Genomic DNA, 24,111 nt, shown 5'->3' on the forward strand with positions numbered 1-24,111 from the left:
GGGGCTACAGTTTAGGCTCAAGAATGACCTGAAAAGGAGTCCAGATGAAGGAGTTAGGTTTTCTTCGAGTCAGGGACCAAGATTGATTTTTGCCATCGGCCTCTATGGAAGTGCATCGGCCACAATTTGACCTCAGCAGCTATAGGTCGGCCAAAATTGAACCTTATCAGCCACAAATGATGGATGGTCGGCACCAAAGATGGCCGGTCGGCCAGAAGTGTCCAGAAAGCCCAGAATTGGCAAAAATTTCTCCTCCAACTGGTGCCACCTATCCTAGCTCAGATATTTCGACCAAATGTGATATTTTTCTATATAATGAAGCCTTGTATCTCATTTTCAAGGGTGAAAACATTTAGAGAACATTTTTGGAAAAAGGTTTGGGAGCTTCTCACACTAGAACCTCTCTCTCTACAATCCTCTCTTGAGCATTTGTGCTAGAAGGCTTGTATACAACCATCTTCAACCTATCAACCCTTAGGAAGAGTTGATCACCATTGGCTTGAGGTCCCTTGGAACCTATTTTTGGGCTGATTGAAGGTTGTTTGGCTCAGATTTTGGCTGGTTTTGCTGTTGTCCTTCAAGGTTCTTCAAGGGTAAACACTTGCTCCTTTAAACCTTTACTTTGCATGCTTGTTTTACCACCTTTGTAAACTATTTTTGGCTTGGTTTTGAACTGAGAAAATCTCTATTTTTCAATCCTAAAAGTGATGGTTTAGGCCTATTTTGTGTTAGGGGGTTGTCTCTCCTTTTTGTTCCTTAGCTTGTATAGCTTTTGAGCCATCTTCTAAGGCCTTTCAAAACAACTTTCCGTGGCCTTTTAACCACTTAAATCCAGAGGATTTTCAATGGTAAAAACCCTGTTTTGAGGTCCCAAATGGGTGGGGGTTGTCCCCGCTCCTCTTCTCTTGTTTGCATGTCTTATTGACCTATCAAATGAGCATGTGTTTCTACCATTTTGAGGCTTAGTTCAGGCACTGTTTTGTGACTTTTAGGACCTTCCTTAACTCTGTCCATGGCTGGTTTGGTCACCTTATGCATGTTTTATACACTTGTAGTGTAATTCTTGCAAACTAGCCTTATATGTCTCATGAAGTAGCATGTTTGTTAAGCATGTTTGGGCTCCATTTCAGCATGTTTTTTGTTATTATTTAGCATGTCATGACTCGTTCTAAATTTGGTTTGATGGCCTCTTGCATGCTCCATGCACTTGTAGTGCATTTCCATTCACTAGCCTAATGTGTATCATGCTTTTGATCATCATTCTAGCTTGTTTTTGGCTTGACTCTAAGAAGATTTTGTTCATGTTTTACCATGTTTAAGGTCTTATTCATGTTTTTTTGGCCATGCATGCATTGCTTTGTATAGCCATGGTTCAATCTTGCTCACTAGCTTTGTGTATTGAGTCCATTAATATGCATTGCTTGGACTATTTTCATGATTTGGCATCATTTGAAATGTTATTTCAGTCCATATAATGTTGCCATACACTCACTTTTGTCACTCTTTCAATGCTTTGGAGAGTTAGTGTCTTATGCCTTAAACATGAGCCATTGCGTATGCTATCTTGCCTAAGCTTGTGAGCTATGATTTCAGTGTATATTTGGTCCTATTTTGCCATGATATAACTATGATTTTTGTTGGCAAAGTCATCTCATGCTTGGTTTTCGTAGGTGTCGTGTAATCATGCACATTGGCCTAGCTTACTTGATGTTTTGACCCTTCATGCTAGCTTGTTTTGGCTTTGCTCCATACATGTTTTAGCATTGTTTTGGCATAGTGTAGGACTATTTTTGGTTATACTTTCCATATGGTTCTTATATTGCATAGCTGTAGTGCAATTGGCCTTGCTAGCTTTGAGTTTTGAGCACCATAGCATGCTTAATTTGTGACATGACATTTCAGAGCATATAGACTTGCCATGCTGCCACTTCTTTCACCCTTTGAGTGCCTCTAAGGGTTATGCATTGTTGCCTAGCTTATGGACCAATATGTGTGCATGCATGTCTTGCCTTTTGGTGCCTTAGTTTTGGTGTTAATGGCCACTGATTTGGGCGTGCCTGAGGTTTGCCCATGTTGGTTTAAGTCCATCTTTGCATGTTGTTGCATGCTTGTCACATTGCATGTTGTTGCATGCTTTCTAGTTTGCATGTTGTTGCATGCTTATCCATCTTGCATGTTGTTGAATACTTGTTAGAATGCATGTTGTCGCATGCTTGTTGTTGGTATTGTTGTTGCATGTTTATTACATTGCATGTTTGCATGTTTATGGTACATTTCATTTTGCATGCTTGGTACATTGGATGTTTGCATATTTAGGTTGCATTGCATTATGCATGATTGTTACATTAGCTTGTTTGCATGCTTAGGTTGCATTACATGGTTTGCATGCCATTAGCATTGCGTTTGATATGCTTGCATTGCATTGTGTTTGGTTTGGGTGTTAAGCCAAACACGAGGGGCGAGGCACATTTCATACTTGAAGTGATGAAATGTACCTCAATTCTCGGTCGCCGACACTCTTGATCCAACATGATAGATTTTAAGGCATTTATGTGTTGTTGTGTATTTCATTCACATTGAATTGTGCAACTTGGCCTCTTTGGCCATCATGCATCGAAATATGTGATTGATGGCTCGAGGATCGAGCACTACACTCCTTTGAGCTTCAAACATGATAAGAGGTGTAGTTGCACAACATTTTCTTGCAAATGTATTGCCATGCCTCCGTTTGTACTCTGTTGTAGCAAAAGGAGCAGTTTGGAGGAAGAGATGGCCGATTGGCTATCTGGAGTGCCGATCGGCTAACAAATTTTGGCTGATGGACTCAAAAGTGGTCGATGACCCTTTTCCCTTGGCCGATGGCCTCTCAGGATGTCCATGAGGTGGTTCAGAAGCATCACAGAGATTTATGCAGTTTTCAGAGGTGCAGAATAGTGCAAACAGAGGCAACATGAGGCATGGCAACAGATTTCTGAGCGAGGCCGACCGAGCATGCATGTGTCACTCTTCTCGAGGCCATTTTAACTGCTTTGTATAGTTAGTTAATTTGTAATTAATTAGTTAATGTGTTAGCTAATTCAATTCATTGTTATAATAATTAGTCTAATTAGATTATTAGATTAGTTGTTTAGCTTAACGTAGCTAGCTTGTATTATTTATTCGAACCCTCCGCCGAGAAGGAGAATTTTGTAATAAGCGTGCGTATGTGTGATGAATGTCTTCCAACCCCACGTCTTTCTCCCTTTTACTTAATCGCTTACGATGGTTAGTTCTAGGTCATATTTTGATTGGCATCCTTATGCTGTGCATATTTGCATCATTCATCTATATTGCATGCACCGAGCTCGGCGCATCATACTAACTGCATTGTATTTCAATTCCTACTTGAATACATGATTATCAAGTTACATCTCATATGCCATTTGAGAGTAGCCGAGCCTATTTCTAGTTGCATTTTGCATGTGTTACATTAGTCATCTTAACATAAACTAGAATCATGCATTGATTACTAACTAGCTGTTGTTTTGGCTTGGAGTACTAGGTAAGCTTTTGTGCTTTAGCATCTTGCATGAATGTAAGTGTTAACATGACAGCATGCTTGCCATGAGGCTAACTACTTATGTGTTTAACTGCCTGAATGCCTGTGGGTGAAGGTTGGATTACTTGAATTGGAACAATTCATTAAAATGCGAGTTTTAAGCCCACTTGAGGTGGAAAAATCATGTTTTCCTAAGCTAGGGTGGCAAATTCACGTCTTAGCCTACTTGCAAGTAGCACCTTCAAATCATTTTCAAACAAACAAACATGAGATGTTTTGTTCCAATTTAGGCGATCTAGTCTATACTTGTGTGTTGTGCGCATCACATAGTAATTATAAGCTAATAACCGGAATAAGAACGCATGTGTTTTCAAAAACAGGATATCATGTTAGTAAAGGCCGATCTTTGATTGAGCGAGCAGGGGTGCTCATTGCATGACCTTCCCCTCTCGCACCCAAGTTCCCGAGCCGAGGTAACTTTGGTGATGACGGACACGTGGCCTTAGGCAACAAGTCAGGGTTTCCTAAATTCCCCCAAAATAAAACATTTAGGTGGCGACTCTGTATTTGGCAAAGCAGTCCATGTTTGGCACTTCTCTATAAAAATCAGTTTTCCAAAACGATTTGCCAGATTTGGACTCTTTGGTGATTTATCGGTCTTGCATTGCACTTTGCAGGATTAGATTTAGAATCGTGACTTTGAGTCCGAACTGTAGTAAGCCAATGAACAAAACAGATTTCCGCGCCATCTCGCGCGCGGAGCCGGGACATTCGGGCACGTCTACAGGTAGTGAGTGTGATGAAGTCTGAGTTGAGTTGCCGAAGGTAGTTTGTGAATACCCAGATCTTTTTCCCGTGTAAGCCAATGAACAAAACAGATTTCCGTGCCATCTCGCGCGCGGAGCCGGGACATTCGGGCACGTCTACAGGTAGTGAGTGTGATGAAGTCTGAGTTGAGTTGCCGAAGGTAGTTTGTGAATACCCAGATCTTTTTCCCGATGATCTCACTAGTTTGCCATATCATCGTGAGATTGAGTTCTCTATTGATTTAGTGCTTGGAACGACACCAATTTCTATGGCACCATATAGATTTGCACCCACCAAATTGAGTGAGTTGAAGATTCAACTCCAAGAATTGTTAGACAAGAGTTTTATCCGCCCTAGTACTTTGCCTTGGGGAGCACTGGCTCTTTTTGCCAAGAAGAAATATCGTACATTACGACTTTGTATTGATTACCAGAAATTAAACCAGGCAACTGTTAAGAACAAGTACCTAATGCCTCGTATAGATGATTTGTTTGACTAGTTAAAGGGGTCTTGTCGCTTCTCTAAGATAGACTTGAGATCGGGTTATCACCAATTGAGGGCAAGAGAGGAAGTTATCCAAAAGATGGCATTCCATACGTGATATGGCCATTATGAGTTTCTAGTGATTCCTTTTGAGCTAACCAATGCACCAACCATGTTTATGGATTTAATGAACCAAATCTTCCGTGAGTTGGCCATTATGAGTTTCTAATGATTCCTTTTGAGCTAACCAATGCCCCAACCATGTTTATGGATTTAATGAACCAAATCTTCCGTGAGTTCTTAGACCACTTTGTGGTCGTCTTTGTGGTCGACATCTTGATCTACTCACCCTCCGAAGAGGAACATGAGGAACACCTGCGAGTTGTACTTGAGTTGCTCAGAGCCCACAAACTGTATGCTAAGTTCAAAAAATGTGAATTTTGTTTGAAAAAAGTTAAGTTCTTAGGCCACGTAGTATCCAGGAAAAGAGTGATTGTAGATCTGTCACGACCCAAACCCGCCCCTATGGGTTTAAGCATCGCAACTAGCCAGTAATCCGTGATTACCAAAGGCTTGCTGAACAGTAGAGACAATAATACAGAGCACAGGGGCTGGCAGAAGCCAAAATAGTAAATAAAGATGTCCAATGACCTGTGACATTCTGTATGCCAAAAAGACTTTCTTGAACACATGCACATTCATTACCCAAATATATTTATAACATATACACAAACATCCAGGTTATGGACCAAATCCCTTCACCATAACTGTACATTCTAGTCTTATTCAGTCAGTACAAAACAGAGACAAAAAGGGCGAGTCTAAAACACCCCAAAGATAGCCTTGGCTTGACAGAATTGGAACCTCTCAGTGAGGCACAACGGTTGGCTTGACAAAACGAAAGTTTAACTTGACGCCCCTAGCATCGATCCGGTGCCTGAACACCTACATAAAAATATAAACAGTGAGCTAAAGCCCAGTGAAAAACAGCTGTGTAAAGAGGTTAAGAATGAATGTCCTTTCAGTAATTAAACAGTCATATCAGTCATATGTGGTACATCCAATAGCAAAACAGTACAGTAGGTCTTAACAGACCGAACAGTCAGTTGATGGCCATCATAACAGTATACAGTAGTGGTTCCAACATGGGAACCGACAGAGATCTCTGTAACAGTAACAGTAACAATAACAATAACAGTAACAGTAACAATAACAGTATGTTGCTATGGATACCACGAGTACAGTTCATAAAAGTAGGACAAACATTCATTCAATAAGCATTGTCATTTCAAAAAACAGTACAGTCATTCGTTCAGAATAGATATAATTGAACGTATCTTTACAACATTGTTACTCATAGAGTTCTAGGCTACAGACAAGCTAATGAGCGTCATCAGATGCCAACCCTACACAGTAATAGAACGAGCACACGCTAAGTTACACACTAAGAAATCAATAACTTAGCCCCTTAACTCGACTTGGTGTGGTTCTATAACATTATCCTCATTAAGATGCCTTAAACTAGGCCTAGGAATGCCTAGGATGGAATGAGGATGCAAAGATGTACTTTAAAACGCTTTTCAAAATTTGCTGAAACAAGGGTCCACGCTCGAGCGTGGATTTCTACACTCGAGTGGACATGCAGACAAAAGAGCTCCGCTCGAGCGTGACTTTCCCCGCTCGAGCGAACTACGAATTCAAGAAAAGTATTGGATGTGCGATTTTCACGCTCAATGGGCGCTCGACCTACGCTCGAGCGTGAGACTCAGGTCCTCGCTCGAGCGTGAATTCTCTCGCTCGAGCAGACTGCATCAATCATGACTTTCCACGCTCGAGCGGAAGTGCATGTACTCAAAGTGCACGCTCGAGCGTGAAGTCATACGCTCGAGCGTGGGTCCAAAATCTGGAATTTTCAGATTGATCCTCAAGCTCAAAACTCAACTTTTAAAGCTTCAAATTCGATCCCCTTGGGCTAATTTTCTGGAAAACTCTTGGAAACTCATAGTACAACATGTTTTTGAAGATCATTTGTAAAATCAAGCCCAAAGGTAAGCCAATTGAACACAAAATCAACCATAACTTCAAAAACAAAGCTTAAATACAACATGCATGATCTCCCTTGAATCCCAACACTTCAAACCAAGATTAAATTGGCAATTTGATAGAAAAACATGGTGAGTTCCTAGAATACAACCATGATATGGCCATGCATGCAAGAATTTCATGAAAAACAACTTCAAAATGTTATGATATGGACATGCATGTGGGGATTCCATGAAAAATAACCTTAAATTCCAAAATAAGGACATGCATGCATGAATTCACTCTCAACTCAACACTTTAATTCTTGACTTTAAACTCCAAATTTCCATGATCCATGCAAGATACAACTTAAATTCACAAATGAGAGGATGAAATCTCTACCTTAGGTCTTGAATTCAAGGTATACAAGCTCAATTTTGCAATTTCCCTCCAAGTCTTCTAAATCTCCAAGCTAAATTTGTTAAATCAATTTTCTCCTCCTACTCTCCCTCACTCTCTCGGTTTTCATCTCAAAAGATGGAGGAGGAAATGATGCATCAAGGTGTATGTATGAAGAGCAACAAATGAGCCCACTCAAGGGCAATATTAAAAATAAGACCAACTAATGTAATTTAACCTTATTGAATCTAATTTAATCATTCCAAATCACATTTCAATTAAATCTACCATAAAATGTCATAAATTCTAATTAGCATAAAACACTAATCAATTTCAGATTCGGTCGCCGATAAGGCCTTCAATTTGCAGTTTGAAATTAAAACATGAACAGATTCATTCAGAAATCAAAAAAATAGAAATGCATTTAAAACAATACACTCCTACAATCAATTCAGGATTTCATTCTAATCAGTTACTTATCATTCTCAGTTACAGATTAGCCTTAATCAGAGGTGAGGGTTGTCACAAGATCCATCCAAGATAGAAGCCGTACAAAATTGGGAACAACCTAAGAATGTGTTGGCCTTTTTGGCTTTCGAAGGTTAATATTGTAATTTTAAGCGTGCCAGCAAGGATCAATTAGTCCTTATAGAAGATTAATTGCCAACCAATTATCAGACGATTGTGTTTTAGTTCTTTCAGCCTCAATGAAAAGGACTTTTACTAGTGGCTTGTTTAGGAGAATTTAGTAAATAACAATTAAGTGAAGAATAATTTCAGAATTTCATGAAATAAAATGAAAAACTTATAATAATTTGACCCAGCCTCGTAGAGGTTTACAGCAACAAGCTATTTGAAACTACTCCTATGAATGAAGTGCAGTGCAGAAATTTGAAGTACAGAAACATAAAGAACGGTAAAAACTGGAAGGGAAACAAAGTAAATAAAACTGGTTTTTTGCTCTGAGTCTGGATGCTTCATTCTGGGACCTTCTCTACTATTTATACTTCTCAATGATAACCGTCGAAGTTGGCTTCCAACCGTCGAAATGTCCTCCCGTGATTGCTAAACATGCTCTCTCACAGTCAGTCCCACTACACCACATTGCAGTTAGGCTTCCCTCCTGATTTTGAATTTGAACTTTGTGAGTAACCATCAAGCCACATCACCTTATATCCCTTGATTGTTCCAGTGCCATGCAGATCCATTATTATCAATATGGGCTGACACGTGTCTGACTTTAATTGGCAACTTGTATTAACTTCCTAAATTGCCCCCTTCATGCCACGTGTTGAATTGTGATTGGCTTTTACAATTTATACAGCCAACATTACCCCCCCCCCGGGCACTAATATACCCATTACTTGGTGATATTAGTGGATCAAGGCACTTTACTCACATTCTAGGGCGTGCATGGGCTTTGCATCTTCTTAGGAATGCAACCGACGTCCATCATTGCAGTGTTTGTATTGCATTAAATTCTCTTCTATGCCTTGAACATTTCTCACTATCTGAGCATTCGAAAAGACTGATACAATCCTCATGGCCAAGCAAACCTGTTTTTACATTGATTGAGCATATGAGGAGTCTATGGAAAATGATTATAAGCCTCGAAAGAATCTCAATGGATTTATTGATTACACCTATCCACCTCAGTTTATGCAAGTTATGGAAGCTTTTGCAATGTACCAACCTCTGGACTCGAAGTTTGCCAATTACGAACCCTTAGATCAAACATTTGCAAAAATGGATCTTGGAAAATCTTCGCCTGCCCCATCATCTTCTGCATGGGACACAACTGCTTCTTCCTCTACCCTATCAACCTCTGCACAGGACATGGCTGCTCCTTCTTCCTCCAGGTCTACTGGCTAGGGAAACTGGCCAGAACCTGATGAATCCAAGCTAAGAGAGCGAATTAACCATCGATTCGTCGAATTCGCTGATCCTCTGTCTTTCCCTCCTTTAGCAAAAAACTCGGTGGTTTACCCCTATGTATCTATCGATCACCAACGTAGTTTGGAAGACAACTTACTTATAGTGTGGTACACATCTTCCATGCCTACAAAGATAGTGCGAGCAACTCCTCGTCCAGAGGAAGCACAAGGATACAACTCTTCATTCTTAGCCAAGAAGGAAAAATTTTGCTCTTCGAACTGGCTTGAATGTATGAATAACCCCCAGTTACCTTCTTCCTTTGGGATGGACCCTCTTGCACCTCCTCTTCCTCAAAACCCTCACTGATAGAAGAACTGAGAATTAATCTCTTTGAAAATCAGTTTCTTCCTTCTTATTAACCTCCAGGTCTTCTCACTATATTTGAGCGATACCAAGCTCAACTTTTGCTTGCAGCCTTTTCTCACTTGCCCTTCAATGTTCTTGAAGGTGATATTCCTCTTAAGAACTTTCGATGGGTTTGTGACATTATGACTCGGGGTCATGTCCTCTACCCCATTGCTTAAGCCGAACTTCAGATGTTTTTGGATTAACTCTCACTGCTTCTCCATTGGTACCAAACTTCTTCGGCTACCACTCAATCTTTGGACAAAATCTCAGCCCATTGAATTCACACCCAGTATGAAGCAAAGAATCTTATCGACGAATATAATAACTTCAAGAATAAAGATTCTACATACTATCTAGATATGGATGAGATGGAACAAGGATTGAAGGAAATGGAGTTTGAAATGAAAGCTGAACAACTTTTCCATTAAATAAGAACATATCAGCTACAGTAACCCAGCTTGGATAGGATAGAGGACAGAATAAAAAAGGAACATAAATTCATTGACCACTGTTGAAGCAAATTTCATGACCTTGTTATTCTTTCTATTCCTTATTTTTATGAAATTGAATTTGTAGCCAAGAAGGCTTTCTAATGTAATTATTTTCATATTAATAAAGCTAGGTTTTCCTTTCTTTATTCGATATGATCTGGTTTTATATTGCAATTGCATACTTGTAACCATTCTATTCACCCAAATCAAACAAAATCATAGCTTCAAATTTATCAATTTTGTCCTTCGAAACCTAATTTGAACATTTCTCATGGAATATTGGAAGCCTAATTTGAATATCTCCAACATATGGAGTATAATTGACAATCTTTGCCTTAGGTCTTCTCATTCTAATCATATGGTTAACACAATCAACAGCTTCGAATTAACTATCTTTGCTTCGAAAAAACAGTCTACATGTTTTGAAGTATAGAAACTTCCCTTAGGGATTGCACTGTTTTATTCTTAAACAGTGAGTCCCTTTGGGCTTTTTCACTGCTTAACCAAATATTGGCTTTTTACAACTTCAAAGTCTAAAACAAACAAATTCTAGCTACAGGGTATTTCAAAGTTTACTTCGAAGGATTTTATTTTTAACAAGAAACTTAAATGCAAGTCTTTAATACCCCTAAAGCAAAAAAAAGAAACCTGTGCATTCTTGTACTCTTAGGTATGAAACGTACTTCGAAGTCAACTACTTGCTTTCGAAGCCCTAGCTGGATGTTTGCCATCTGGCTTTGGAGCCAAACCTTGGCTTCAAAGCCAAATATTTGATTTCAAAGCCAATTTGAGTGTTTGAGATGCGTTTCCCTCCCAAACGATCACTCTCGAGAGAAACTTTTCATATCCGTACCTTCAGTACTTCTTATGAATTTTATCCATTTAAACTGATTGGGCATCTTTTGGACGGAAAGGTTTAAAAACACTTTCCTTTCGTGCTTTTAATTCACTTGCTCGCCCAACACACAAACCCTTCATTTCTATTAACCTCTCATCTTCTTTACCCTTTTTCTCAACTTCGTCCTCTGAAAACTTCTGTCAATGGCTTCTTCCTCCTTGAAGATACTAGTTGTGGAGTGCATGAGCCCATCCATTGCTTTAAAGAGGATCGTTGCTGAAGAGTGTGAGAAATACAAAGCTGGCGAGAAAAGTGCTATCGATGGGCACATTTTCATTCCCTGTCGCCATAAGCAACAGGAATATGTACTTGGGCCTATTTTTAAAGAGGTCTCTACTCAGCTTCCAGCTCTGTACCCCCGTTTGAAGGACCACTGCCTCATTTATGAAGGCGGTCTTGATTAGGGAAGCTAGAGAGTGAACCGACCCCATCGCTGCTGGCCCACAATAAGACCAAAATGGGAAGAATGGTATGATTGGGTTGTCCATGCTAGGACACTAAATCTCCAGGAACTTTGCCTCTTCGACGCCCTCCAACTATCCAAGTTCACTATTTCAGAGGATCCATTTTTAATACCTACTGCTCTTTGTTTTTGGAATTCTACTTTCAATTTCTTCCAATTTAGATGTGGTATGATGGCCCCTACTGTCCTTGACATCTGTCATCTATTAGGGTTATCCCCTATTGGTACTCTCTTTGGTCCAGACTACCCTGGCCTCAACATCCTTTTTTCTCTTCCCCCTCTAAACTCATCCTATAATGACTTTGTCAAGGCTCAGAACAAAATGGAAGGCCATGTGATTGATAGGGAATTCTTTTCTTTTTTATTGTAATGGTTTTACAAATTCCTCTTCTGTACTTCTTCTCAGAGGATTATGCCTGAATTTGCCCCTATTGCCAAAGCCTTTGTTTTCATGAAAAGGTGGCCTTAGCTCTTTATGTTTTGGGCCATGTCTACAGAGCTTGTTCCCTCTTTTATGAAAAACCCATAAATGCCAATTGAGGAGGCCCATTTTGGATACTCCAACTCTGGCTTTTTGCATACTTCACTGATTTGTGTTCTAAGTGTCTAAAGTTTTTAATACCAAACCCCACCACTTATGGCATGAAGTTAGCCAATGTCTCTCTTTATCCTTCCAACTTTGCCTTTTACTTTTCTTTTTTTACCAACTCCCAACTTCCCCTTCTTCTCACACCTCCTTCTATTCCTTCGAAGCCAATATTGGCCCAGCTTGGTTGAGGACCTTTTTGAGCGATAGGTCCTGCTCTAGGCCTCAGCACAAAAATATGTGGGCTTCTATTTTGATCCCGAGGGAGCTATTCATTGGCACTATGAACTCTAAAGCTTATAAGTGTATCTCTGAACCCTATTGCCCCACCTAATTTGCTAGGCAATTTGGACTCTCTCAAGGGACTCCTATCCCTCTATGCAGTCAGTCCAACTCAAACCTTGCAAGCAAAGAACTGAAAGTTCCAAGATCCAGATTAGAAGAGGCAACCTCCAAATTTATCCAAGATTTGATTGAATTTGAATACCTGCCCTTCACTCCACAAAACAATACACTGAAAAGGTACCAAAATTGGTGGATGGCCAATATGGTGGTGCACTTGGCCATTTCTCCTCAAGATCTATTAGTGGTACTAGATGTACCTCAAGCTAAGTCCAAGGGGACTTAAGTTATTACTTCCTCCATAGCTCATGCTACCCCAGCTCTTACCCCTGCTACCACAAAGTCTGCTCCTGCTGCCTCACCTCTTCCTAGAGTCACTAGAGCTGCTTCGAAGAAAGGTACGTACTGCTGCTTCCTTTCTTTTCTTTTCTTTTATGATGTTTTTGCTTATAATTCCTTCTTTGGTGTAGGTGCCTCGCAGGGAGACTTTCCTCAAAGAGTTCAAGCTTTAAATCTCCTCAAGAACAAACAGCAACAACAAAGGAAAAGCTCACGTAGAAGAAGAGGAAGCAGAGAAAGAGTAGGAGACACCATTAGAAAGAAAGACGAAAATGACAATCTCTCCCTCTGATTTTATTGGGGACTCTACTCATGAAGCGTCTGTTAAAGCAGTGGAAGTGGAACACTATAAAGAGATCATTATTTTCCAGAGGGCTAAGAAAATGAGACAGCAACAAGTACTAAGGGATGAAGTTGCTGCTGCTGATACACTCCAAAGAGAAACTGCAATGAGGCAACAAACTGTTGAACATTATACCCTTCACAGTTCTCCAACCATTGCTACCACTTCTGAAACTGGTAATTTCCTTTTGTGTCTCTAATTTCCTTTCTCAAGTTTTCAATACTGAAACTTAACATTGCTTCATATTTCTTATTCTGCAGCAACAGTTACTCTATCTCCTCCTTCGATAGGGGTTTCTCCAGTCTTATCTGAAATTGAAAGACCATTAGAAACACCCTCGAAAAAGAGGAAGAAAATCGACACTAAAGTGCCTTTAAATGTAGAGCCCATTCAGACAATACTCCCACTTCCTGTTTCCACACTTTTCACACCTTTTTTGAGGCAAAGGATTCCTATAGCTTTATCCTTTGGCTTAACTCCATATCTTCCTCACCTAACCTTTACCTCAGCCCAATTTACTCTCCCCATAATCCTTACTGCCCCTTCTCCTCCTGAGGAGATCCCAATTATTACTTCATCTCCAGTGATAGTTTATTCTCCTAGAGAAGATACTAGTAACTCACCAATTCTTTGTCCACCATCACTATCCAGCTCCAGCCCTTCTTTTCTTGACCTACTGGTGGCCAGGACTGAAACTGCTAGGGACACTTCATCCTCCTCTCCTATCCCTATGTAGCCATATGTTCCTTCTACATGAGCCCTTTCTGCACCACCAATGTCAATGGAAAATATGGACATTTTCGAAGCTAGACTGGCTAGCCTTTTTGACATGCCTTCTACCATTCCAGCAGCCAGTAATGAAACTAAGCCATTGGTTCTAGCTGATTCTCTTTTGGAAATTTTTGAGAGCTCTTCAACCATCAGTAGGGTTTCCTTACTTCACTAGACTTGAGCATCTGTTTGGAGTTGCTGGCAATTTTCTTGAGGATCCCATTCGAAACCTTGCAAAGACCTAGTATCAAGAATGGTTTCCTCCGGTGTTTCAAGGTCATTGAGCAATCTAACATGGCTATTTTGAGTCACTTGTCTTAGGCAGCAGCTACCATAGAATTTTATGTCAGCATCTGCTATGTTGCCAAAGCTGCAGAGGAGAAATTGCTGAAAGACCAGGAATTTGTTTCCTATATACATGTTAAGCTGTCTAAATTAAAAGAACAACATTCCTCTGTCTCTCAATTTCGAGCCCAACTTTTGGAGAAGAAGGCTCAATTAGAGAAAGAGTTATCAGCAGTCAACCTAGCTTTAGATCGAACTGCTACAAAGCTGCAAATCACCAACCAAGGGCTGGCTTATCAAAGGCAGAAGATGACTATGGCCATTCAGTTGTTCCTATTCCTTAAGAGTAGAGAATCAATTGTAAGGGAACAACTAAAACATTGTACTGACTTTTGGGCCAATCTATGGCTGTATGTACTTAACTCCTTATGAAATGAAATCTTTATTTACTATTTGAGTGTTTTCATGCTTCTCTTGTTTAGCATTTTCTATACTCCTCGTGTTTCCCATACAGTTGGATAATAAGGTTTTAAGTACCTGCCATTAATTTTCTTAGGGTGTACATACCCATTCAAATTATTCAAATGATATGCTCCCCCAGGCAAGACTCTATGAACTTGATATGGTCCTTCCCAATTAGGTAACCATTTGCCAAATTTATGGCTTTTACTTCCTATTGGGAGTATTGTCTTCCATACCAAATCACCATCATCAAAGCTAATATGCTTGACTTTCTTATTATAATTTTTGGCTGCGTTCTTCTTTTGAAAGAGAATGTTATTTAATGCCAAAATTCTAGCTTCATCCACATTTTCTAATTCCAAAAACATGCTCGGATGGTACTGCTTGGGAGCTAACTGGTCCTGGCATCTCACCCTCAAGGACTTAATGTTAACCTCTACAAGTAACACTGCATCATGCCCATATACTAAGGCATAAGGAGTAACTCTTGTACTTGACCTTGGAGAAGTCCTATAAGCCCACAATACATCCAACAAAAAGTTATGCCAATCCCTAAGATTGTCTTCCACAACTCTATGTATTCTTTTTTTCAAAGACTTATTGGATGATTCTGCCTGACCATTTGTTTGTGCATAATAAAGGGTAGAATTAACAAGACTAATTCCAAACTCTGCCGCGAAAGACTTTACCATCTTTCCATCAAACACAGTCCCATTATCTACTGTTATGGTCTGTGGGATGCCAAACCTGTGAATCAAATTTTTAATAAACCCAATAACTTCAGTTTGGTCTACAGCCTTATATGGTTTAGCTTTGACCCACTTAGTGAAGTAGTTTGTGGCCACTAAGATGAAACAATGGTGCTTCGAAGAGGGTGGATGTATTTTCCCTATCATATCCATAGCCCAACCTCTAAATGGCCAGGGCTTCACAACTGCATATAAATTAGTTATTGGTACATGTCTTATCATGTCATGCTTTTGGCATGCCTGGCACCCTCTAGCATATTCTATACAATCTTTAAGGATGGTGGGCCAATAGTAGAAATGTCTTCGACGTAGCCATCTCATCTTCACACCAGGCTGATAAGCACCATAGATGCCTTCATGAACTTCAGTCATGGCTGTCAATGCCTCCTTTGGCCCTAGACATTCCAATAATAACCCATCTGCTCCCCTTTTATAAAGAGCATTACCATACACTATGTATTGCATAGATTGTAATTTGATTTTTCTGACGGCTTTTGAAGATGGGCCAGTTAGGTACTGCATTATTGGATGCCTCCAATCTTGATCTTGTAAGTCATTATGATTGCCTTCTAACACCACATTCATTTTAGTTAAAGTTTGTGTTAATTTTTGATATGTTGCTTGACTTATGTTCATTTGAGTGTCATCCATTCTCCTGAAATTCGAAGCTTTTTTAGCTACATTATTGGCTTTGTTATTCATGAATCTTGGGATATAAGTCACATTTGCTATCTAAAATTGAGAAAGCAAATGTAACACAACAACATAGTATGGCAACATGATTGCACTTTGACATTTGAAAATTCCTTTTACTTGGTTGACCACCAATTGAGAATCTCCAAATATATCAACTGCTTGAGCCTATAATCCAATAAGCATTTCCAATCCCATTGTTAAAGTTTCATATTCAACTTGATTATTGGAACAAGTAATTTCATCAATTCTGAAACCATGTGTAGTTTCTGCCCCCTGTGGTGACTTAATCATCACACCAATTCCAGTTACACCATTGGCTTTTGATCCATTAAACCACATTTGCCATGGCTCAATATTAACCAAACCAAGATCCATTATCTCTTGGTTTTCAGTCTGACATGGATGATCTGCCAAGAAATTAGCTAAAACTTGTCCTTTTACTGCCTTTTGGGGGATATATTCTAGATGAAATTCTGATAAGGCTTGTATCCATTTGTCAATTCTTCCTCTCAACATAGGTCTAGATAACATATACTAAACCAAATCTGTGGTTACAATTACCAAGACAACTATAGACAAAAAAATAGTATCTTAATTTCATTACAGCAAAATATAATGCAAGGCACAGCTTTTCTACAGCTGAATATTTACATTCACAAGAATTTAAAAACATACTAAGGTAATAAACTGCTTGCTCCTTGCCTTCTTCATTGTCCTGGGCTAAGAAAACTCCCAATGAATCTTCTGCTGCAGCAATGTACAATTTCAAGGGCTTAGCACTCTTTGGTGGCATCAGCACTGGAGGCTTGGCCAAGTAAGCTTTAATTCCTTCGAAAGCAATTTGATGCTCTGTTGTCCACACAAACTCCTCTTCATCTTTTAGCTTTAATAAAGAAGAAAATACTTTAGTTTTCCCTGTAGTGTTAGAAATAGATCTTCGAAGAAAATTAAGCTGACCAAGAAACTTTTGTACTTCTTTCTTACTTGATGGAGGCTTGGCCTCAATGATGGCTTTGGCTTTATTCTGATCAATCTGTATTCCCTTCTTGTGTACTACATGGCCCAAGAAGTTTCCAGCTAATACACCAAAAGCATATTTGAGAGGATTAAGCTTTAACTTGAACTTTATCATTCTTTTGAAAGCTGCTTCCAAGTGAACCAAGTGTTCCTCCATGGACTAGGATTTTATTAGAATATCATCAATGTAACACTCTAAATACCCTCCAATGAGATCATGAAAGATAGTGTTCATTGCCCATTGATATGTAGCCCCAGCATTCTTTAGGCCAAATGACATTTTAACCCATTCGAATGTGCCAATGTTCCCAGGACATCTGAATACTGTCTTATGGACATCCTCCTCTATAATGCAGATTTGGTTGTAACCAGAATGCCCATCCACCATATATAAAATCATGTGTCTTGCTAAACTATCCACCAATAAGTCTACTATGGGCATGGGGCACTCATCTTTTGAAGTTGCTAAGTTCAGATTTCTAAAATTGATGCATACCCTCATTTTACCATTCTTTTTAACCACAGGCACAATATTGGACAACCATTCAACATATCTGGCTGTTCTAATAAAGCTTACCTTAAGAAGCCTAAGAATTTCCTCCTTGACCTTTTAAATCACTTCAGGACTCATCCTTCTTAGCTTCTGCTTGTATGGCTTGAAATTAGTCTTCATAGGGAGCCTATGTTCCACTAATGACCTATCCAATCCTGGCAGTTCATTATAAGACCATGCAAAACAATCTTTATATCTCTTTAGGACCGTCAATAACTGGTCCCTGTCAAGAGCACTTAACCAAGCACTAATGTAAGTGGGTTGCTGTGCAGAACCTTCCTCTAACTTTACTTCTTTCAAGGGGTCTTGTATTTGAGAACTCACTAATGCTTCTCTTTTGATTTCTTCTGTCCTCGAAGCAATTTCTTTGTTTTTTTCTGCTCTCACTTTCTTTGATTCAACATCTTTGCCTTCTTCCTCATAGACAAAGTCTATTCATAAGGCTTCTTCTTCTTGAATTTCCTAGACTTTTGTTTCGATGTCCAATGCACGGTATTTATCAAAGGTCAAAAGCCTGACTTGTTGTTTTTCCTGCTTACAGCCAACTACCATGGCTTCTTTCTCTTATCCTTGAACTTTTTGGACTATTGATTTTAAGTCCAATGCTAAAAACTTGACTAAAGCCAAGGGTCTGGCTTCTTGGGTTTCGTCTTCTTGCCTACAACCAGGCATCATTTTCATCTTTGATGACGAATTCTTCATCAGCACTCTCCTGTACCAAGTGCTTCAGGTGTACTACTTCCTCATCAGCCGTCAATTCGACTGAACCATCAGGTTTTCTCAATATACTGAGTGGTGTCAATCCTTCAGTATACAACTTGGCTTCTGCAAAGTCAGCACAAGCGACGAAGGGTTAAGGGTCTGCATTGATCTCCACTGTCTCTCTGTTGCAACAAGGCCATCATTATCTTCTTATGTAGAGAGGAAAGCACACATTTGTTAGTGTGAATCCAATCCCTGCCAAGTAAAGCATTATACTTAGCATTACTATCAATAACAAAGAATGCCGTCATGCAATCTCTGGTTCCCACACTCAGGTTGATAGGCAAAATAACCTAAGTCATCTGCTTATCCCCAGCAAAACCAGCAATGGTTGTGCTAGTTATGATTAATTTGGGGTTCCTTTTTCCCAATTTCTTCAAGGAGAATTTTGGAAGCAGGTTCACTACTGCCCCATTATCCACCAATACCCTATTCATCTGTATCCCATCGAAAAAAGACTTGATATACAAAGGCTTGACATTCTGTGTCATGGATGTTATAGGATACTCAAAAGGATATGAGAGATTAATACTCACTTCTTCCTCACTCTCGTCCTTAGTTTCCATCAGTGTGGCCACTTCAGATTCATCTTGAACCATGCTAACTTGTGAATCTTCACTAGAAACTAGAATAAGGTCAATCTCCTGACCTTCTTGGTTTCCAACTTCAGCCTGGAACTCCTATGGTAATGTATACACCATATTCACTGACATTGGAGGAAATGAGCCAAACTGAACTACTGGCTGCACTTGCTTCTTTTCCAGGTTAACTTGTTCAGTTATTTTAGAAGCATCTTCCACGCTACATTCTAGCACTTCAGTACTAGTGACTTCCTTCGAATGGTCATTCCTGCCGGCTTTCCGACCAAAAATGTCTGTTCAGCCATGAAGGCTTCAAACATCTCCTCCTCAACCATTTCTTCCCTTTGGCCTAGGTCAACTTCTCCTTCTGTCTCACTGTCGCTTTCCATCAAGGCCTTTTCAAGACCTGCTAAACTGGATCTTTCCTTGGCTTTCAGTTTAGAGTGAACTTTAGCCAACTGCTCCTTACTAAAACATCTTTTGTTCTGAGGAGTCAATTTTGGACTATAATCCAATTTTGGACTTTTTCTTTCCTCAGTCTGGCCTTTTCGCTTGGCTAATGAAGAACTCTCTGCTTTCCTTCAGATCCTTTTGGTATTGAGTGTACCTTCGCTAGATCTTTCTCCTTTAAGACCTAGAAATTACCGGAACCATATTTGGTTACTTTGTTTTTGGGTACTTTAGTAACGTCCAATTATTTGGAGCCACCAAGGGAGGTTTAACCATTCTACCCTGGTCTCCAACAACACTTCTCTGGATAGGCATTTCCTTAGGCTTGTTATGCATGACAAACCAATCTGGAACCCCTGGTACCCATGAACTCACTAGTTCAGTTGCTGAACTAGCTCTTTCTACCTTCGAAACCAGCTTCGAAGCTACCTGTGGTGGCCACTGCTTGGCCCTGATCCCCTATCTTGAGCCTAATTCAAGCTTTCTGTCAGGGTGGTTACCTTCCGTCTTGTTTGAGGTTGATCTAGAAGGCCAATCTCTGGCTCTGATTCCATAACTTGAGCCCACTTCAGGCCTCCTCTCAGGATAATTACCCTCCATCTTGTAATGGTTGGGTGATCTAAACTCATGTAGAGGTCTCTTGCCCTTAGAATGCACTCTAGTGGTAGATGGTCCAGCCAAGAATGGCTGCTATCTGGGACCAGTTGGGTATGGCCTCTTGTTGTAGGTGCTGGTTGGTTTAGGACGTCTCTGCACATCTTTGTAATACTGTTTCCCATCAATTGGGAGCCCTTTCAACCATTTGTAACTTAACCTGCATTTGGGACACATCCTTTGCATGACAGCTACCTCTAGGGAGTCATCATCTAGTGCCTCCTCACTAGAGTCCTCCCTTTGGTCTGTAAAGCTCTACCCATTCGCTGGTGAACTTCTGGTACCTTTCTTGATAGTAGTCTGGTTGGCAACATACATCTGCACATTAACCTCTTCCAATTCCTTCAAGCATAAGTTCTGGAAGTCTGGCACAACAACATTGGTTGTAACTTCTCCAATCTCTGGGAATGGATTAGTGTCAATCCCCATAAATTTTTCTGCTTTAGCTGGGAATTTTAAACTCTCCTTTCGAATCTGTTCTTGGATCCTGTTCCGAAAAACAATACAGTTTTTAGTTGAGTGAGACCAAGAATTGTGTCATTTACAATACATTTTCTCTTTAAGTTCTTCTGGAGAAAGAATTTTAACTCCTTTTGGTAACTTTAGGAAATTCGCTACAAGCAAATAATCAAAAATGTCATATGCCTTTGTTATATCGAAAAAGTATTTCCTATGAAGGTCTTTCTTTTTAAACTGCTGGTCTATTGTAGTGTCTTTATGAATTAATGTCTCAAAGATCATAAACTCTTTCCCTACGATCTCTGCTGCATCAATCTCATAATTAGGATCTTTATAATAAGTCTTGTATGATGCATTATTTCGATCTTGTTCTTCCTCAAGGAATTATTCATATCTAGACATCTTATAGGTTAATTCCACTAAGTCTCAAAACTCAGTTAAGTCAAACTTCTTTCGAAGCCTAAACTCTAAACCATTTTGAGCCAATCTCACAAATTCAGGCTCTGGTAGAATGAACCTACACTTATTTCATGCTCTTTTGAATCTGGCAATAAATTGAACAGCCTTCTCATCAAGCCTTTGACTCAACCTTTCCAAGTCTGTCATGGAAACTTCTGGCTCTATTTAGAAGAATTGGGCATGAAATGCCTCCTCCATTTGCCGTCAAGTTTGGATAGAGCTAGCTGTAAGGTTAATATACCATACAAAAGCTGCCCCAATTAAAGAATTTAGAAAAAAAAAAAAAAAAAAAAGTCTTAACGTCATGTAATCATTATTGGTAAATTCACCACATTGGGCTACGAACTTAGCAATGTGTTCTACTGTTGACTAGTTTCCATTCCCATAAAAAGAGCAAAGTCTGGTATTCTAAACCCTTTGGGTATTCATGCACCCTATCCACCCATTCTAGGTATGGCTTCCTATACACAAGAGTTTGAACCCCCCGAGCCATAGGTCTACACATTTCTCTGACAATATCAGTAATTTGGTCCCTAGGAACCATATTTTGTGCTTGTTCGACTACCATTGGAGGAACAAACACAAGATTTGTGGAAAACCTTGTGCCTGAGGTCCTCTTGGTCTATAGGGAGGTATATTTGAGACTGGTTGCCCTATGATACTGGCTACTGTTGAGGGTATGGTTGACCTCTCTGAGCCTGTCCTACGAAAGGACCTACGAAAGGTGCTGTAATAGGAGGAACAGGTGTTGTTTCTCTTCCAGCCTCAGGAAACCCTTCCAACCCCTTGGGTGTGAATTCGAACAAACGATTAGTGAACTCCCTTGTGCCAGGTATGGCTTCAAAGATGGGATTTGGAAACATCCTCATTCCATTTTCTTGTGTTGGCCCAGATCCACCAATTTGTATGGCTTCGCTGTTAGGTAATGAGGCATTTTGATTTACCATAGGCCTCGAAAGAGGCTCATACCAAGACTGAGGTATAGGTCATGGTCTTTTATAATTTGGATTACTAGTCTGACCATTAATATGTCCATTACTTTACATAGGTTATTTATCTCTAGCCAATCTTTGCTAAGGAACATTTGAGTTTTTCTCCATATGTCTTGTGTTAGTTAGTTGATGGGAATTCATCCAATCCATAAAGGATATTGCCTATCTTTCCATTGTGTTCATTAACTGCTATCGCATGGCATCTACCAGGCCTCCCCATGGATTCATTGGCTAAGTAGATGAAGCAGTGGATAGTTCAATTCCATGGCCTCGTCCAATATTTTGAACATGTGATGCACGTTCTGAATTACTGGTCTGTTCGACCATAGGTTCTGATGAGATAGGTGCTTCCATAGGATGTGTTATCACATTATCCTCTGGATTAGGTACCCCTACCTCTCCTTCCACACCTTCTTCCAGGCATTCGTTTTCTCCTTGTCTCCTACGTCTAGCCATTTCAATTAGTCCCACTGGGGGTGCCAAAAATATATGTTGGCTTTTTTGGCTTTCGAAGGTTAATATTGTAATTTTAAATGTGCTAGCAAGGATCAATCAGCCCTTACCGAAGATTAATTGCCAACCAATTATCAGACGATTGTGTTTTAATTCTTTCAACCTCAATGAAGAATACTTTTACTAGTGGCTTGTTTAGGAGAATTTAGTAAACAGCAATTAAGTGAAGAATAATTTTAGAATTTCATTAAATAAAATGAAAAACTTACAATGATCTGACCTAACCTCGTAGAGGTTTACAGCAACAAGCTATTTGAAACTAGTCCTGTGAATGAAGTGCAGTGCAGGAATTTGAAGTACAGAAATGTAAAGAACTATAAAAATTGGAAAGGAAACAAAGTAAATAAAACTGGTTTTTTGCTCTGAGTCTGGATGCTTTATTCTGGGGCCTTCTCTACTATTTATACTTCTCAATGATAACCGTCGAAGTGGGCTTCCAACCGTCGAAGTGTCCTCTTGTGATTGCTGAACATGCTCTCTCACTGTCAATCCCACTATGCCACATTGCAGTTAGGCTTCCCTCTTGATTTTGAATTTGAACTTTGTGAGTAACCGTCAAGCCACACCACCTTATATCCCTTGATTGTTCTAGTGCCATGCAAATCCATTATTATCAATACGGGCTGACACGTGTCTAACTTTGATTGGCAACTTGTGTTAACTTCTTAAATTGCCCCATTTATGCCACGTGTTGAATTGTGATTGGCTTTTACAATTTATATAGCTAATAGAATGCCTTTGAGATCTGTAGTTTCTTGGAGTTGGCCTGATATTACCGTCAGTTTGTGAAAGATTTCTCTAGATTAGCTTCACCATTGACTAAACTGACAAGGAAAGAAATTAAGTTTGTGTGGAGTGAAACCTGTAAGAAGTCATTTCAAAAGCTTAAAGTTAGACTTACCACTGCTCCAATATTGATTATTCTGAAGAGGGGTTTGGGCTATTCGTTGTATTGTGATGCTTCACGGGAAGTTTTGGGTTGTGTATTGATGCAAGCAGGGAAAGTATTAGCTATGGCTCACAGTAGTTGAAAACACATGAGATGAACTACCTTACTCATGACCTAGAGTTAGTAGTGGTGATCACAAGAGTCTGAAATATATGTTTGCACAGAAAGCCTTGAATCTGAGGCAGAGAAGGTGGAGGGAGCTTATTGAAAATTATGACTTTGAGTTGCATTATCATCTGGGGAAGGCCAATGCTGTGGTCGATACCCTGAGTAGGAAATCCATTGGCAGTGTAGCTAGTATTGCCATTCGGGAATAGGAGATGTTAGGCGTTATTGGTGAGTTTGACTTGTATCTTGGTGAGTCTGTTGAGTCGACAGCTTTGTTTACCATGGTTGCCCAACCTACACTTAAAAGTCAAGTTGTAGAAGCACAGAGGGGTGACCTTGAGATAGAAACCCTTCGAGAGAAAATCTCTAGTGGGAAGGTACAGAAACGTGTAAACATATATTCTGACTTGAGTGTTGGATACCTTGACCGTCTTTTTGTACCGGAGTCTTGCCGAAAGGAAGTACTCCGGGAGTTCCACCACTAACGCCTTGCGGTGCACCCGGGAGCCACAAAGATGTATTGTGACCTTAGTCTCCAGTTTTGGTAGAGATGTATAAAGAGAGATGTGGTCTTATTTGTTTCAAGGTGCCTTACTTGTCAACAAGTGAAGGCCAAACATCAGAGACCAACGGGTTTATTACAACCCTTGCCTATAG

This window comes from Camellia sinensis, chromosome 1 (assembly GCF_055761805.1).
Source record: "Camellia sinensis isolate YWXY chromosome 1, ASM5576180v1, whole genome shotgun sequence".
Lineage (NCBI taxonomy): Eukaryota > Viridiplantae > Streptophyta > Magnoliopsida > Ericales > Theaceae > Camellia > Camellia sinensis.